Here is an 18,755-nt window from a genome sequence, read left to right on the forward strand (position 1 = left end):
TTCTATTTTTTTCCTGCACAATACTTGTCATGTGGCTTCCCTATTCATGTCTCTGTTCGCATGGCCCAAATTCATACCTTTATTCCAGGAATTCAGTGTGACAGTCAACGTGATCATCTTAGCTACCTAGAACACTCCTGCCTTCTCTTTTAAGGAGTGATCTACAAAGTATTCAAGGTTCAACTTACACCTATGCGTCAGACCACGATCACATAACCAGACTTACCTGCAGGTATTCCTGGGAAAGGACCTCCAAAGGGGGTAACCGGGTAAAGTGCAGTGGGACAGAAACCAGCTGTGCCTCACGGACTCACACACTCGGATATCCTGTGATTATTAATCTTCATACATTGACTTTTTTGCTATTTTTTAATGTTAACTGATATTTCTAATACTAAAAGATTATAAAATGGTAATAATACCAATGATAAAAGCAATGACAATAATTCAGTGTTTTCTAGTATGTGTATTTTTCCAGGCCTACGTTAAGCAACATGAAAATGTTTTAAACTGAAAGAGAGTTCTAAGGAGCCAACTAGAGAGCATAACAGCTTTCCCTTTGTATTCAATGTCACACAATTTCAAACCTAAATAATTGCACCTATATATTTTTAATTTTAATGTTCGTTTTACAATTTTTAAGTTTCAATTTTACCTTGCTTTCTAGTTTGCCTGAAATTAATATTGTTATGCTATTTTTCATCATTAATTTCTATCATTAGTTTAACTTTTCTAATCAGTATTATATCACCTTTTTATTTGGGAATTATGGTCTCCTATTACCTAAATATCAAGTGGAAATAGTTTGTCTGTTCATCAAATATTTACTGAAAGCTTACTATATTACCCCAGGTACTATTCTTAATATTTCCCATTAAAAATAACTTTTTATTCAATCAAACATTACTTTTCCTAGATGCGATGAGTTAAAAATGTGTGTGTGTGTGTATAATTTTTCTATTATCTTATTTTATGACTTTAATTCCAATTCTTCATCTTATGGAGGTACATTTTTTATTTTTTACTTATTTAAAAGTAATGTTTCCTATTTGTATTGTATTAGCAAGTATCACGTACATAAAAACGTTAAAACTGCATTTCCTAAGTCAAGAATGAAAGAATGCCGGGTGCGGTGGCTCACGCTTGTAATCCCAGCACTTTGGGAGGCCGAGCCGGGTGGATCACGAGGTCAAGAGATCAAGACCATTCTGGTCAACATGGTGAAACCCCGTCTCTACTAAAAATACAAAAATTAGCCGGGCATGGTGGCGCGTGCCTGTAATCCCAGCTACTCGAGAGGCTGAGGCAGGAGAATTGCTTGAACCCAGGAGGCGGAGGTTGCGGTGAGCCAAGATCGTGCCATTGCACTCCAGCCTGGGTAACAAGAGCGAAACTCCGTCTCAAAAAAAAAAAAAAAAAACAGAATGAAAGAATGTGATGATTTTTCTTACCAGTAACATCATTGCTGCTTTTTTTTTTTTTTTTTTTTTTTTTTTGTTGTTGTTGTTGTTGTTGTTGTTGAGACAGAGTTTCGCTTTTGTTGCCCAGGCAGGAGTGCAATGACATAATCTGGCTCACTGCAACCTCCACCTCCCGGGTTCCAGAAATTCTCCTCCCTCAGCCTTCCGAGTAGCTGGAATTACAGGCGTGCACCACCACTCTCAGCTAATTTTGTATCTTTAGTAGAAACTGGGTTTCTCCATTTTGGTCAGGCTGGTCTCGAACTCCCGAACTCAGGGGATCCACCTGCCTTGGCCTCCCAAAGTGCTGAGATTACAGGCATGAGCCACCGCGCCTGGCCCAGTCATTTTTTTTTTTTTAATGTGAAAACCAAGGGACCAGGTAATTATAAAAGAGGTTATAATGCTATTTAAGTTGTGGGCACAACTGTAACATATAAAGGGAGCTTCTCTCGTCTAGAGAACAGTCTCCCCAAAGACTGTAAAATATGAGGCACGCAGGAGAACTGAATAAACACTAAATAAAGAAAGGGGTATCTATAGAGTCAGAAGACACACATTTAACTAACTAGTGAGACACACAGGGACTCCTCCTGATGCCATCTCCCAATATCTCAAACTGGGATTTGACATGTCATGTCAGTATCCAAAAGATACATGTCAACATCTCAAACTGGCAGAGACACAACAAAAAAAGAAAACTTCAGGTCAATTTCCTTGATAAACATAGATGCAAAAATCTTCAACAAAATATTGGCAAACCGAATTCAGTAGCATATCAATAAGTTTATCCACCATGATCAAGTAGGCTTCATCCTTGTGATGCAAGGTTGGTTAAACCCGCAAATCAATTAATGTACTTCAACACATCAACAGAGCTACAGACAAAAACCCAGATAATTATCTCAATAGATGCAGAAATGGCTTTTGATAAAATTCAACACCCTTTCATGTTAAAAACTCTCAATAAACTAGGTATTAAAGGAACACACATCAGAATACTGAGAGCCATCTATGACAAACCCACAGCCAATATTATACTGAATAGGTAAAATCCTAAAAGATTCCCCTTGAAAACTGACCTGACACAAGACAAGGATGCCCTCTCTCAGCACTCCTATTGAACATGCAATTGGAAGTCCTGGCCAGAGCAATCAGGCAATAAAAATAAATTTTAAAACTTTCAAGGGGGAAGAGAGGAAGTCAAACTATCCCTGTTTGCAGATGACATGATTCTATATCTAGAAAACCCCATAGTCTCTGCCCAAAATTTCCTCTCATATATAACTTAAGTGAAATCAGGACATAAAATCAATGTACAAAAATCACTAGCATTCCTGTACACTACAATCAGTCAAGCCAAGAGTCAAGTCAGGAATGCAATCCCATTCCCTATTGCCACAGAAAGAATAAAATACCTAGGAATACAGCTAATCAGGGAGGTGAGAGATCTCTACAAGAACTACAAAATACTGTCAAAGAAATTGGAGAACAAACAAATGGAAATAATATTGCATGCTTATGGATAGGTAAAATCTGTATCATTAAAGTGGCCATACTACCCAAAGCAATTTATAGATTCAATGCTATTCCTGTGAAACTACCAATGTCATTCTTCACAGACCTAGAAAAAATATTTTAAAAATTCATATGGAATCAAAAAAGAGACTGAATAGCCCAGGCAATCCTAAGCAAAAACAAACCAAAAACAGAAAAACAAAACAAAAAACCAAACAAATCTGGAGGCATCACATTGCCCAACTTCAAACTATACTACAGGGGTATTGTAACCAAAACAGCATGGTACTGGTATAAAAACTGACACATTGGCCAACAGAACAGAAAAGAGATTCCAGACACAAGGTTGCACACCTACAACCATCAGATCTTTGGCAAAGCTGACAAAAACAAACAAGGTGGAAAGCTCCTATTCAATAAACGTTGCCAAAATAACTGGATAGTAGAAGAATTACGCTGGATCTCTTTCACACACCATATACAAAAATCAACTCAAGATGGATTAAAGACTTCAAACTATAAAAACCCTGGGGACAACCTGGAAGGCCATATGATTCCGGACATAAGAATGGACAAAGATTTCATGATGAAGATGCCAAAAGCATTTCCAACAAAAGCAAAAATTAACAAATGGGATCTAATTAAACTAAAGAACTTCTGCACTGAAAAAGAAACTATTAAGAAATGGACAACCTACAGAATGGGAGAAAATATTTGCAAACTATGACTCTGACAAAGGTCTAATATCCAGTATTTATATAGGAACTTTAACAAAGTTTCAAGGAAAAAAATCCTAGTAAGAATTGGGCAAAACACATAAACAGAGGGTTTTCCAAAGAAGACATACCTACAGCCAAGAAGCCTATGGAAAAAAAAACAACTCAATATGACTGATTATTGGGAAAATGCAAACCAAAACCACCATAAGTTATTATCTTATACCAGTCAGAATGACCATTACTAAAAAGACAGAAAATAACAGATGCTGGTGAGGTTGCAAAGAAAAAGGAATGCTTATATACTGTTGGTAGGAGTGTAAATTAGTTCAATCATGGTGGAAGGCAGTGTGGTGATTCCTCAAGGAGCTAAAAACAGTATTACAATTGGGCCCAGCAGTTCCATTGCTGGGTATATACCCAAAATAATATAAGTGGTTGTATAGTTGCATAATGGAGACACATAGGCACGTATGTTCATTGAAGCCCTATTCACAATATCAACAACATGGAATCAACCTTAATGTCCATCACAGGTGGACTAAATACAGAAATGGGGTACATATACACCATGGAACACTATGCAGCCATAAAAAAAAGAATGTGGTCATGTCTTTTGCAGGAACATGGATGAAGCAGGAAGCCATTATCCTAGGAGAACTAAAGCAGGAATAGAAAAACAAATATTGTATATTCTCACTTATAAGTGGGAGCTAAATGATGAGAACACAGACGCAAAAAAGGAAACAACAGACAATGGTGCCTGCTAGAGGGCAGAAACTGGGAGAAGGGAGAGGTTCCAGAAACATAACTGATGGGCACGAGGCTTAATACCTGGGCGACACAATGATCTGTACGACAAACCCGCATAAAACGAGTTCACCTATGTAACAAACCTATGCATGTACCTCTGAGCTTAAAAGTGAAAAAAGAAAAAAAAAAAGAAATTTCTTTTCTGTTTAAGTCAACATGTTTCTGTTTTGCAAACAAGCACCCTGATGTACACTAGGCACCCTCTTATATGCTTCAGAATACATTCTGTGCACAATCTCAATTAAAATCTCATGGTTTAAATTTATCATCCAGCCTGTACACTTAATGAAAAGAGGAGCTACTGTCACTCCTACTTCCTGTGATGTTACTAATAGTTAACACAGCTGTTGAGACAAACTCTTAATAATTTAGTACTGAAAGATTTGAGGCGAAGGAGTAGGAAGATGAACAAATTTAGCTTGTGATAGGTAAAATGAAGAAAAAACAGTCTAATGCCAGTTATCCCAATGGAAAATGCTGAGTTAAAATGTGTATTTTACTCCCATGGTAATGATAAAGGAGGGGCTGATGAGAGACTTGAAGGAGGATTTCTCATTTTAAAAGATTTTAGAAGTTTCAGAATGCTCACCAGCATACAAAAAAGCCTTGGAGTACAAATGCAAATTAAATGCCACTTAACCTTGCAAAAGGAATCTGAATGTCCTTTGTGAATTATGATGGCTTCTCAAAAATCTGCTATTCTAAGAGGACAAATTGCATCAGTAGCAGATGTCGCAAGGGAACACTCAGTACAGCGTGAGCATACGCTGCTTGTGGTACCTCAGAGGCAAGTTATTGTCACAAATATAAAGAGTAAACGTAACAATACATGGCCCATGGGATTTCTATTGATTTCAATTTAATTTTTCAAAATTTATAAAACCAATCTATATATAATACTAGAAAGAGGAGTTTGGCTGATGATCTTGTTCCCTGCGCTTTTCAGAAGTTTAGCAATTCTTTAAAAACCGCTTTGAATAGGCCGACGCAATTGAACTATTTGCACTGACTCTGGGGTAAAGGGAAATGACTTTCAATTTCTTTCAAAGAATTTAACCTTCAAAGGAACAGCAACAAAAAAAGGTATAAAATAAGAAAACGACTGGGCTTTTACCAAAAACCAAGGGACTTACTACATTTCTAAAATAATTTATTCATTACAACTTCATCTATAATCCACGGATAAGGCTGCATTCCACACCCCCACACTCAGCTATGAAGGGACACCCTGCTTTTATAATGAGCCTAGTTTTTCTGGGGTTTTTACTGCAACATGCTCAGATCTCTTTACTCATTCTTTTTTCTTTCCCTTGTTTCTGATGTAAGAGTGGAGGAATGCGGGGGTGGGGGGCATATTTAGGAGCTAATGACAAATTCCCTGTCTTTCCCTGCTTCCCCACCACTGTTTCTTCAAAGAATATCTTTTATTGATGCATATTTAGTCTTTATCCTCTCCTTTATCTTTTTATTCGTACAGGTGTCCTCTGATATACTTAACTCTATTGTCATTTTACCATTATTTATTAGACCCTTTCTTTATATTACCTGGGCAAATTTCTTGAGTAAATTGTCTTCGTAAAATACGTTCCTATAATGTTTAAGTTCCATTAATTTATGCTCTTATGAAAATCATGAGCCAGAAATCATTACCTCTGACTGTCTTTAATGGCTTACTAAATGCTTAATCTGAAGATCCTCTTTCATGATTTCTCTGCAGTATTTTTACATTTTTATCAGTCCATTTAAAATTTTTCCCTCCTAGAACAGCAACATTATGCATTTTTCTAAATCCTCTAGTATTGACTATTTTCTCTCTCTGTCTCCTTATTGTATTTGTCCTTCTGCAGCATAAAATGAGATTCTCAGCAAGAGTCAGCCTTGACAGAGTCACACAGGAAACATTTCCAGATTATACATAGTCTTAAATATTCTGAGATAACTGGCTTACGCTTCAGGTTTCCAGCATAAACAGATTAAAAAATCACTGCTAACATCAGTCAATATTGCTGATGGAAATATACTGTTTTCTGTTTTCATTAGATGATGTATGCAGTTTTTTTTTAAAAATTGAGAATTATTGTCGAGTTAAGGAAACATAAGACAAGCATATTGAAAATCTCAGTGTTCCGGAAATATTAATACGAAGCACTTTCACTTTTCTCCAGTCACTTCCTTTAACTGTACTAAGTAGCATTTTCTTTCTACCCCTACTTGCAGATATTTTTCAATCTTGGGAAGATTCGATGATAACTCCTTATTACTTTTTGGTTATTAAAAGTTCATCCAGGCCAGTTGTGGTGGCTCATGCCTGTTAATTCCAGCACTTTAGGAGGGCAAGGTGGGCAGATCACTTGAGCTCAGGAGTTTGAGACCAGCCTGGGCAACATGGTAAAACCTTGTCCCTACAAAAAGTAAAAACTAAAAACTAATTAGCCTGGCATGGTGGCACACACAAGTAGTCCCACCTACATGTGAGACCGAGGTGGAAGAATCACCTGGGCCCTGAAGTCAAGGTTGCAGTGAGCTGTGATCACACTATTGCTCTCCAGCCTGGATGATACAGCTAATATCACAATAAAGCGAGTCCACAAATTTTTTGGTTTCCCAGTGAATTCAAAAGTTACGTTTATACTATAGCATATTCAGTATACAATAGCATTATGTCTGAAAATCAATGTACATACCTTTATGTCAAATTTTTTATTGTGATAAAATGCTAATAATCATGTGATCCCTCAGTGAATCATAATCCTTTTGCTGGTAGAGGGTTATGCTTAAAACTTGATGGCTATAGACCGATTAGGACGGTGGCTACTGCAGGTTGAAATGGCTGTTGCAGTAAGTTTATGACAATAAAGTTTGCCACGTTGATTGACTTTCCATTCACACACTATTTCTCTGTAGCATCAATGCTTTTCAGCATTTACCACACTAGAAATTCTGTCAAACAGCAATAATCCTCTCAATTCCTTCAGCTGCTTATCAAGTAAGTTTATGTAATATTGTGAATCATATGTTGTCATTTCAATGATGTGATGTTCACAGCATCCTCATCAGGGGTAGATTCCATTTCAAGAAACTACGTTGCTTGTTCATCCATAAAAGCAACCCTTCATCTGATCAGGTTTTATCATGAGATTGCAGTAATTCAGTCACACCTTCAGGCTCCACTTCTAATTTTAGTTCTCTTGCTATTTACAATACATCTGCAGTTACTGGCTCGACTGAAGTCTATTACCTCTCAAAGTGATCCACGAGGGTTGGAAACAACCTCTTCCAAACTCCTGATAATGTTGATCTTTTGGTCTCCTCCCATGAATTACAAATGTCCCTAATAGTATCTAGAATGGTGATTGCTTTCCAGAAGGCTTGCAGTTTACTTTTCCCAGGTCCATCAGAGGAATCACTATCTATTGCAGCTACAGCCTTACAAAATGTATTTCTTAAATAATAAGACTTGACAGTTGAAATTACTCCTCGATCCTTAGGCTAAAAATGAATGTGTGTTAGTTGGCGTAAAACAACATTAATCTCTGTGCACATCTACATCAGAGCTCTTAGGTGATAAGGTATGTCAGCAATCAGCAGTATTATTTTAAAAGGAATCTTTTTTGTTTTTCTGAGCAGATCTCAAATTTGAGCTTAAAGTATTCAGTAAACTATAAACAAATGTACTGTTTTCAGGCTTTAGTTTTTTATCAGTAGATATCAGGTGGAGTAGATTTAGCATAATTCTTCAGGGCCCTTGGATGTTCAGAATGGTAACTGAGCATTAATTTAGTTAAAGTCACCAGGTACATTATCTCCTACAAGAAAGTTAGCCTTCCCTTTGAAGCTTTGAAGCCAGGCATTGACTTCTCCTTTCTGGCTATCAAAGTCCTAGATGGCCTCTTCCTCCAACAGAAGGCTGTTCATCTACACAGAATTTCGGTTGTTTTGTGTAACCACCTTTATTAATGATCTCAGTTAGATCTTCTGGATAACTTGCTGAAGTTTATACATTAGCTCTGTCTGCTTCACCTTGCACTTTTACGTTATGGAAGTGTCTTATCCCCTTAAACCTTATGAACAAATGTCTGCTAGCTTCCAGCATTTTTCTTTTGTAGCTTCCTCACCTCTCTCAACCTTCAGAGAAGGCCAGGGGACTTGCTCCTGAAAAGGTTGTGGCTTAAGAAAATGTAGCTGACTTGATCCCTCCAGGGTACTAAAACTTCATTTTTATCAGCAATAAGACTGCTTCATTTCCCTATATTTATGTGTTCACTGGAATAGAACTTTCAATTTCTTCCAAGAACTTTACCTTTACATTTACAATTTGACTAACTAGCACGAGGGGCTCAGTTAGCCTGTCATGACCTTTGACATATCATCCACATTAGGCATAATCATTTCTAGCTTTTGATTTAAAATGAAGGATATAAAGCTTTTCTTTTCCCTTGAATACCTGGCATCTAGAATGGTGAATACTTAATAGCATCTAGACTGGATTATTAATTCACCTAATTTTAATATTTTTATATCTCAGGGAATAGGGAAACTCAAGACAAGGAGAAGAGATTGGGAACAGCTGGTTGGTGAGCCGTCAGAACACAGAACACATTTTTAAGTTCACTGTCTTATCCTTACATGGTATCAAGATATCAAGAACACAGAATGGAGAAAGTATAGCCTTTTTAATAAATGGTGGTGGGAAAACTGGATAACTGTGTACTGAAGAATAAAACTGGTTATTTTAGCTTGATATAGTCGCTTGCTTGGCTATGTTTTGAGGTCTTACTCAAAAAGTCTTTGCCAAGACCAGTGTCCTGGAATGTCTCCCAGGTGTTGTTTTCTCTAGCAGTTTCATAGTTTCAGGTCTTAGATTTAAATTCTTAATCAATTTTTATTGGATTTTTGTGTATGGTGAGAGACAGGGATCTAGTTTTATTCTTCAGTACATAGTTATCCAGTTTTTGTATGTCCTTGGTATCTTTGTTGAAAATTAGTTACCTGTAAAAATGTGAATTCATATCTGGGTTTTACTTTCTGTTCCATTGGTCTGTATGTCTCTTTTTTGTTATCATGGCTTGGTGGCAAAATATGATTGGGATTACATTGAGTCTGTAAATTGCTTTTGGTAATACTGTCATTTGAACATTAATTCTTCTAACCCTTGAGCATCAGATATCTTGCCAAGGTTTTTGTGTTCCCGTCCATTTCTTTCATTAGAATTTTATAGTTTTTCTTGTATAGATGTTTCACTTACTTAGTTGGAAGGATTCATGGTATTTTATATATTTGTAGCTAAAGGAATTGATTTCTTGGTTTCCTTTTCAGATCGTTTATTGTCGATATATGCAAATGTTACTGATTTTTGTGTGTTGATTTTGTACGCTGCAACGTTAGTAAACTCATTTGTCAATTCTAAAAAATTTGTGATAGAGTCTTTAAGTTTTTCTAGGTTAAAGACCATGTCATCTGTGAACAAGACTAATATGATGTCTTCCTTTCCAGTTTAGATTCCCGTTATTTCCTTCTCTTGCCTAGTTGGTCTAACCAGGACTTTCTGTGTCATGTGAAATAAAAATGGGGTAAGTGGGCATCCTGTCTTATTCCAGTCCTTGGAAGATGGGACTTCAATTTTTCCCTGCTCAGAATATTAGCTGTGGGTTTGTCATGTATGGCCCTTATTATTTTGAGATATGTTTCTTCTATCACCATTTTGGTTAGGGTTTTTTAATAAAACAATGTTAAATTATATCAACTATGTTTTGTCTATTGAAATAATGATATGACTTTTGTTCTTAATTCTGTTAATGTGGTATATCACATTTACAGATGGGTATATGTTGAACCATTCTTGTATTTCTGGACTAAATCTCTCTTAATCATGGTGAATTATCTTTTTAATATGTTGTTGAATTTGGTTTGCTAGTATTTTGGTGAGGAATTTGCATCTGTGTTCATCAATGTTACTGGCCTGTAGTTTTCCTTTTTGTTGTATCCTTGTCTGGTTTTGAGGTCATAGTAATGACCTTATAAAATGAGTTTGGCAGTATTCTCTTATCTTTAATTTATTGTACACTTCAGTAGGATTGGTATTAGTTCTTTAAATGTTGGGTTAAATTGGGCAGTGAAGCCATCAGGTCCTGAGCTTTACTTTTATAGGAAGCTTTTTTATTACCATTTAGATCTTGTTACCCATTATTGGTTTGTTGGTTTCTATTTATTTCTATTTCTTCTTGGTTCAATCTATGTAGGTTGCATGTTTCCAGGAACTTATTATTTCTTCTAGGTTTTCCAATTTGTTGTTATATAGTTATTCATAATAGTCTCTAAAAACTCTTTGTATTTATGAGGTCTCAGGTATGTGTCCTTTCTGATTTTATCTACTTAGTTCTTTTCTATTTTTTCTTAGTTTAGCTAAAGTTTTGTCAATTTTATTTACTTTTTCAAAAAAAAAAAAACCCCAACATTTTGTTTCATTAAGCTTATTGATTTCATTTTCAATTTCACTTATTTCTGCTCAGGTATTTATTATTTTTCCTCCTGCTAATTTTTTATTTTATTTTTTCTTGCATTTCTAGTTGTTTGAGGAACATTGTTTTTTTTATTTGAAGTCTTTCTACTTTTTTGACATAGTTGTGTATTGCTATAAACTTCTTACTACTGCTTTTGCTGTAACACATTGATTTTGGTATGTTGCATTTCATTTTTTTTCTATTTTAAGAAGTTTTCTTCTTAATTTCTTTACTCACCCTTTAGTCATTTGGGAACATGCCAATTTCCATATATTAGTTTATTTATCAAGGTTGATTTCTAGTTTTATCCCATTATGGTGAGGAAAGACAGTAGATATAATTTCCATTTTTTGAATTTGTTTAGTCTTATTTTATGGCCTGATATATGGTCTATTCTAGAAAATGTTCCATGTGGTGATGAAAATAATGTGTATTCTCCAGCAATTGGGTGAAATGTTCTGTAAATGTCAGTTAGGGCTATTAGATATATTGTGTAGTTTAAATGCACTGTTTATTTTCTGCCTGAATGATTTGTCCATTATTGAGAGTGAAGTATTAAAATCCCCCAATATTACTGTATCATACTTTATCTCTCCCTTTAGATCTATTGTTCTTTGCTTTAAATACCTGAAAGTTCTGATGTTGGATACATAAATATTTGTAATTATTATAACCTCCTAATGAATTGACTCCTTTATCACCATTTTCTAATCTTATTTGTCTCTTTTTAGAATATTAGATTTGTAGTCTATTTTATTCAATATATGTATAGCTGCTCCTGCTCCTTTGTTGGTTTCCAGTAGCACGGGATATTTTTTTCATCCCTTCATTTTCAGTCTATGTGTGTTTTTAGAGCTGAATTGGCTTTCTTGAAGCTGGAATATAGTTGGGTCATGTTTCTTTATCCATTCAGCTACTTCATGCCTTTGAATTAGAGTATTCAGACCATTTATATTCAGTATTCTTATTGATAAATAAGGTCTCACTACTACCATTTTGTTTGCATTCTGGTTGAGTTGAGGTTTCTGCTCCTCTCTTTCTTCCTGTCTTCCTATCTTCTTCTATTTCTTTGTGGCTAAGTGATTTTTCTCTGGTTATTTGTTTTCATTTATTGCTTTTTTGAATCTGTTACAGGTTTTTGCACTGTTGTTGCTATGAGGTTACAGAAAACTCTCATAATTTATTTTAAATAGATGAAAACTTATCTTAGATCACAAAGAATAAAGGCAAAAATACAAACACTTTAATGCTTTCTCCCTCACATTTTGGGTTGTCTCTATTTAAACATTTTTATGTTATATATCTCTTAGCAGGTTGCTGTAGCTACTATGGTTTTTTACATATTTGTCTTTTAAACTTCATACTAGAGTTATGAGTGGCAAGCATACCACAATTACAGCAATAGACTACTCTGGGTTTGTCTGTATACTTAAATTTACCATAATATTTTATACCTTGTAAAATTTTCTTTTTGCATGTTAGGTTTTTCTTTTCTGTTCTTTCAGATTGAAGAACTCCCTTTAGTATTTCTTGTAATGGGTCTGGTGATGGTAAATTTTCTGTTTTTGATTGCCTTGGAAAAATTGTATTTCTCCTTCATATCTGAAGGATAGTTTTGCTGAATGCAATACTTTTGGATATCATTTTTTTCCTTGAGCATTTTGAAAATGTCATCCACTCCCTCCTGGCCTGTATGATTTCCACTGAGAAATCTGCTGCCAGATGAATTGGAACTCCTTTATATGTTATTTTTTCCCCCTCTTGCTGCTTTTAGGATTCTCTCTTTGTCCTTGACCTTTGAGAGTCTGATTCTTCTGTGTCTTATGGTAGTCTTATTTGAGTTGAATCTATCTGGTACTCTCAGATCTTCCTGCACCTAGATAGTTACATCTATCTCAAGAGTTGGTAAATTTTCTTTTATTCTTTCCTTGAATAAGCTTTCTCCCACTTACTCTCGTTTGATTCCCTTTAGAACACTGATAACTCAGAGTTGATCTTTTGAGGTAATTTTCTATATCTCGTAGGCAGTCTTACTTTGTTTTCATTCTTTTCTTCTTTTCTCTCCTTTGAATTTGTATTTTCAAATAGCTCACCTTAGAGGTCACTTCTTCCTCAGCATGGCCCATTCTCCAGTTGAGAGTTTCTAATGGGTTCTTCAGTTCAGCAAATGCATTTCTCATTTCTACCATTTCTGTTTGATTATTATTTCCATCTCTGTTAAATTTCTCTGATAAACTTTTGATTGCTCTTCTGTGTTATAATGGAGATTACTGAGTTTCCTTAAAACTGCTCTTATAAATTTTTGTGCAGAGACCTCACAAATCACTATCTTATTAGGGTCAGTTGCTAAATTTTTGCTTCACTTTTTTGGGGTGATCAGGGTTCCCTTTTTGTTCTTGCTTCTTGTGGATATATGTCTATCTCTTTGCACTGAAGGATGAGTTATTTATTCTAGCTTTCTCTGTCCAGCTTGTTTTGTTTTTTATTGATATATTTGCTTAGCAAATCTTTACCACCATGTCATTGCCTCTTTTTTGGCTCTAGGTGGTACCTTAAGCCCAGGTTCACCTCATCTTTAATAAATGATCATAGTGTGCTGCCTGTCCTGAATGGCAGAGGTGCCAAGGGAATCATCCCAGCAGTGTGGGAAGCCTGTTTAGGGGTTCATGCCCAAGAGACCTGTCAAATATGCTGCTGAACAGCCACTCTGATTTGACATCTCATTTAGCCGAACTATAGAGCAGAGTTTCCAGAGCTGAGGATGGTATTCCCACCTTTCTCCTTTGCCTCTGCCCATCTTTAAACAGATTTCTCCCTTCAGATAGTCACAAGACTTCTCACAGGCTAAGGCAAGAAGAGGTCTCCTGCTAGGGAACCCAAGATGGTGCAATATCTGGCTGACCACTTCCATTTCACTTTTCGTTGAGTGTAGAAACTGGGAGTTGGGTAAGATTTTTCATGTGCTTATTGCTGAACAGAACTGGTGTAGGGTCACGATGGATTAGGGTCCAATTCTCAAGGCATCTATTCAGAGTTTTTTCACTTCTCTATGGCCCCAGGATCTGTCTCATCCTCATATTTGAGTCCTGGGTTGTTGCTGCTTGGAATGCCAGTGCTGTACATTTGTTTTTGGCTTTCTGTATTAGAGAATGAATCCAACTTGCTTCTATACCATTTTAAAACTAAAATTTCTCAGTGTCTTCTTATAATGGAAGCTTTGGTAAAAAAAAAAATGCTGTACTTCCAATAAATTAATTATTGATTTCATAGTGTTTAACATAATATACATTCTAATTTGATAATTACTTAAAATAATCATACTAAATATATGTGCTTTATCCAGCATAACTAGTCTCAGATACTTTTTTATTATTGGCAATATAATAATCCTATTCATTTCTTTCATCTTCACACATTATATTTTAGAAACCATTAGTAGGCAAAAGAGGACCTTGGAAATAGCACTATTTTTTAATCAAGGACCTGGTACCATGTGACTTGCTGTGTGACTGTGGGAATACAATATTTAATAGCTCTGAGTGTTTTTCTTCCTTCACAAAGTAGGAAATATAATTAATGCACTTTTCAGCATTGTTTAAGCCTCCAACATAGGAATGTTAAAATGTTTCTATGTTTTAAATAACATGCAAATATACACTTAATTTCAATTATTAACATAGCTTTAAAACCTAAGGTATTTGCAGAATTCTTTAACACAAAATGTTAGAATATTAGAAAGAGATGATTGACCGTGATATTTAAATGTAATAACTCAATCTAATAGAATCAATTTTCACAATGCCAAAAGAAAATAAAATATGTGCAAAATCATTTAACAGAGTATATTAGACATCAATTTCTGTATACATATAACATTTGCCACAAACCTAACAGCTTAAAGGCGCAAACTTATGTTCTTATAGTTTCTGTGAGTCAGAATTTTGGGTCACTCTCTGGATGTCTTATCTGGGTGGTTCTGAATATGGATTCTCTCAAAATTTCATTTGAGATATTGGCAGTGGCTGCAGTAACTTGAAAGTTTGATTGGCACTTCAGGATTTGATTCCAACGTGGCTCACTCATATGGCTGTTTGTACTTCACCTCAGCTCGTTGCCATTTGGTCCCCACAGGACCTCTTGAGTGCCCTCACAACATGGATACTGCCTTTCCCCAATGCCAGTGGTCTAAAAGAAAGAGTCAGCATGATGCTGCAATGCCGTTTATGACCTGTTCTCAAAATACACACTGTCACTTCTGCCATATTATGTTTATCAAAGGCAGGTCACAAAATTCAGCCCACATGTAAGGGAAGGATAATTATGCTCCACATCCTGAAAGGAGCAGTACCAAAACCTCTGTGCACATATTTTATAAACTCTTCAAAGTTCAGTCCAAACTAAACAATTAAACAATAAATTACATTTCATTGAGATCTATAGAAATATATGTATTTGGTTATGATGAAGTTCTTACTAATAGTACTATACAAATGATCATTAATTTCATGTATTCTGAATGGAAGCGGTATTATTTCCAAAACTGTGGAAACTGATCTAGAGAGGAGTGAAAAATATTTATTCTTCATATTCATAAAGCACAGATATGCATATAGTATGTAAGCAAATGATGTATGTATCTGTGATATGAAAATTCATGGAGTGATAAGGAAATTAATGTGTAACAGAGCTCCTTATAGAGTGAAAGAGAGAAAGAAATGTTCCCTTTCAGGGGTCAGCAGTAGTCCATGGCATATATACACCACATCTTCTTTACGCACTCACAGGTCCATGGGTACTTGGGCTGGTTCATGTTTTTGTAATTGTGCTGCTATAAACATGCTTGTGCAAGTTTTTTTTTTTTTTTTTTTTTTGAGTTCTTTCCCTCTGGGTAGATATTCCAGTAGCGGGACTGCTGAATCAAATTGTAGATCTACTTTTAGTTCTTTAAGGAATTTCCACACTGTTTTCCATAGCGACTGTACTAGTTTACATTCCCACCAACAGTGTAAAAGCATTACCTTTTCACTACATCCACACCAACATCTATTTTTTTTTTTAATTTCATTTCCAGCAACCTGGTTGGAAATGGAGATCATTATTTAAAGTGAAGAAACTCAGGAATGGAAAACCATATGTTCTCATTCATAGGTGGGAGCTAAGCTATGAGGATGCAAAGGCAGGGACTTGGGAGAAAGGGTGAGAGGGGGTGAGAGGTAAAAGACATTGGGTACAGTGTGCACAGCTCAGGTGGTGGGTGCACCAAAGTATCAGGAATCACCACTAAAGAATTTATTCAGGTAACCAAACACCACCTGTTCCCAAAAAACCTATTGAAATAAAAAAATAAAAAGATATGTTAGGGATAATTGATTTATTTTCTATTTTAACTAGGCAATTAATTTGTTCAAATATTGAAAATTTTCTCTTTAGGACATTTTTGCTTAATAGTTGTTAAATCTCTTAGCAAGTGGATAACTACTTAAGTCAGTTATCTAATTATCTGTTTAATTCAACCATCTTTTGTGCACATTCACACATAACATTCACATGTAAATCTTACGTCAACTTTTCCTCTCTCACACACATACACACACAATTACAATGATATTTAGACAATCAGTTTGACCCAATGCTTCAGTATATGCATTGTAATAATAGATTATCAGTCAGTTTGGAGAATGAGAAAAAGCACAAAGTAGGTACACTATTGGATTAGCTACCATAATTACTGCTACTTTTAGAGTCAGTTTAAAATCAATGCATTTTATATTAAACTGTAAGCCCAGTTTGAGGGAAAGGTTTGGGCTTAATGATACACAGCTGTAAGTCATCCTTGCTGGATGGACCCTCTGTAACCCGGGGCAAAAAAAGGCAGAGTCACAGGTGAAACAAGTTTAAAAGTTAATCTTCATACTTACTCTCTTTCAATTATTTTAAAACAGTAACGGAAACTCTGCAGATATATATGTGAGTGTGTGTGTGTGTGTGTGTGTGTGTGTGTGTCTGCATCACTGTGTATACCTGTGGACTAGTTTATGTGTGTGCATAATTTGTTCACCATTAACTTGGCATTAAAATTCCTAGCTTTCTTTTAATTGTCAAGGGTTCCTACCCAAGAAGAAATATCTAAGTGTGATGATTATCTGTTATATTAGTATCTATTTTTAATCTTTCTCTTCTGAATCCTATTTTTAACTTCTCTCAAATTTAGCTATTGAATAATGATTTAGAAGTTGCATTGTGGAGTTAGACAAACCAGTTATACAGCCAACTCCATCTCTCTCAGGTATGTGATTTTTATTAATAGCTGACACTACTGAATATCTACTGTGTGACAAATACTATTTTAGGATAAGCAATATAGCATTAAACAAGATATTATTTATATTCTTATGGAATCTGCATTTGAATACGAGAAGTCACCCGACATCTGGTCAGTCCTCAACTTCTCTGTCTATGCAAGAAGGCAGCATAGCACCTCCCATAATGTTGCTGTCTGAATTAAAAACTTTGATACTGGCCGGGCGCAGGGGTTCACGCCCATAATCCCAACACTGCGAGGCCGAGGGGGGTAGATCAGCTGAGGTCAGAAACTTGAGACCAGCCTGACCAATATGGAGAAACCTCGTCTTTACTGAAAATACAAAATTAGCTGGGCATGGTGGTGCGTGCCTGTAATCCCAGCTACTCGGGAGGCTGAGGCAGGGGAATCACTTGAACCAAAAGGCAGAGTTTGCCATGAGCGAAGATTGTGCCACTGCACTCCAGCCTGGGCAAGAAGAGTGAAACCAGGCCAGGCGTGGTAGCTCACGCCTGTAATCCCAGTACTGTGTGGAGGCCAAGGCAGGTGGATCATGAGGTCAGGCGTTCGAGAGCAGCCTGGCCAATAGGGTGAAACCCTGTCTGTACTAAAAATACAAAAATTAGCCAGGTGTGGTGGCACGTGCCTGTAATCCCAGCTACTCAGGAGGCGGAGGCAGGAGAGTCGTTTGAATCTGGGGGGCGGAGGTTGCAGTGAGCCAGGATTAGGCCATTGCACTCCAGCCTGGGTGACAGAGCGAGACACCGTCTCAAGAAAAAACAAAACAAAAACACGTCTATACTGAACTTAGCCTATCTTCCAGGAGTCTGAGTTCACTCAATAAGTGTTAATGTTTCTGAGATTACAGGACCCATTTTGCTAAATCTCATCGATGGTCAGAGAATTTGCTAGAATTTTATTTCATGATTTAAACTGTTTCTATTATTTTCTTTAGTTTTAATCTTCTTGCAACTGAATTTTGCTTTGCTATTTAGATCTGTAGACAATTATAGACAAGCCTATTAAGAGAAAAAACTTTGTCTCTCTCCAGCTTTTTTCTTGAACCACAATATTTTAAACAATGAAAAATGTTTGTTAAACTATTTAACATAATAATAAGCTGTTAAGTAACATTACATATGATCGTGATCTTATTAATTTAAATTTTAGTTAGTTCTCTTTAGCAGGAAAATACTCTCTTACAAACTTCATTTGGGGACTGAATTTCAACCAAATCTAAATCTTTCCAGAAGGCAAACCATCTTAGTCCATTTTCTTTGCCACAGCAGAATATCACAGACTGGGTAATTTATAGAGAAAATAATTTCTTTTCTTATAGTTTGGGAGGCTGAGAAGTTAAAGATCAACAGGCTGTTATTTGGTATATCATAAAAGGGCAGAAGACATGTATGTCAGATGGCAAGAGAGCAAAGACATGTATGTCAGA

The sequence above is a fragment of the Sapajus apella genome, unplaced genomic scaffold (genome assembly GCF_009761245.1).
Source record: "Sapajus apella isolate SASKATOON/1434 unplaced genomic scaffold, GSC_monkey_1.0 scaffold132, whole genome shotgun sequence".
Lineage (NCBI taxonomy): Eukaryota > Metazoa > Chordata > Mammalia > Primates > Cebidae > Sapajus > Sapajus apella.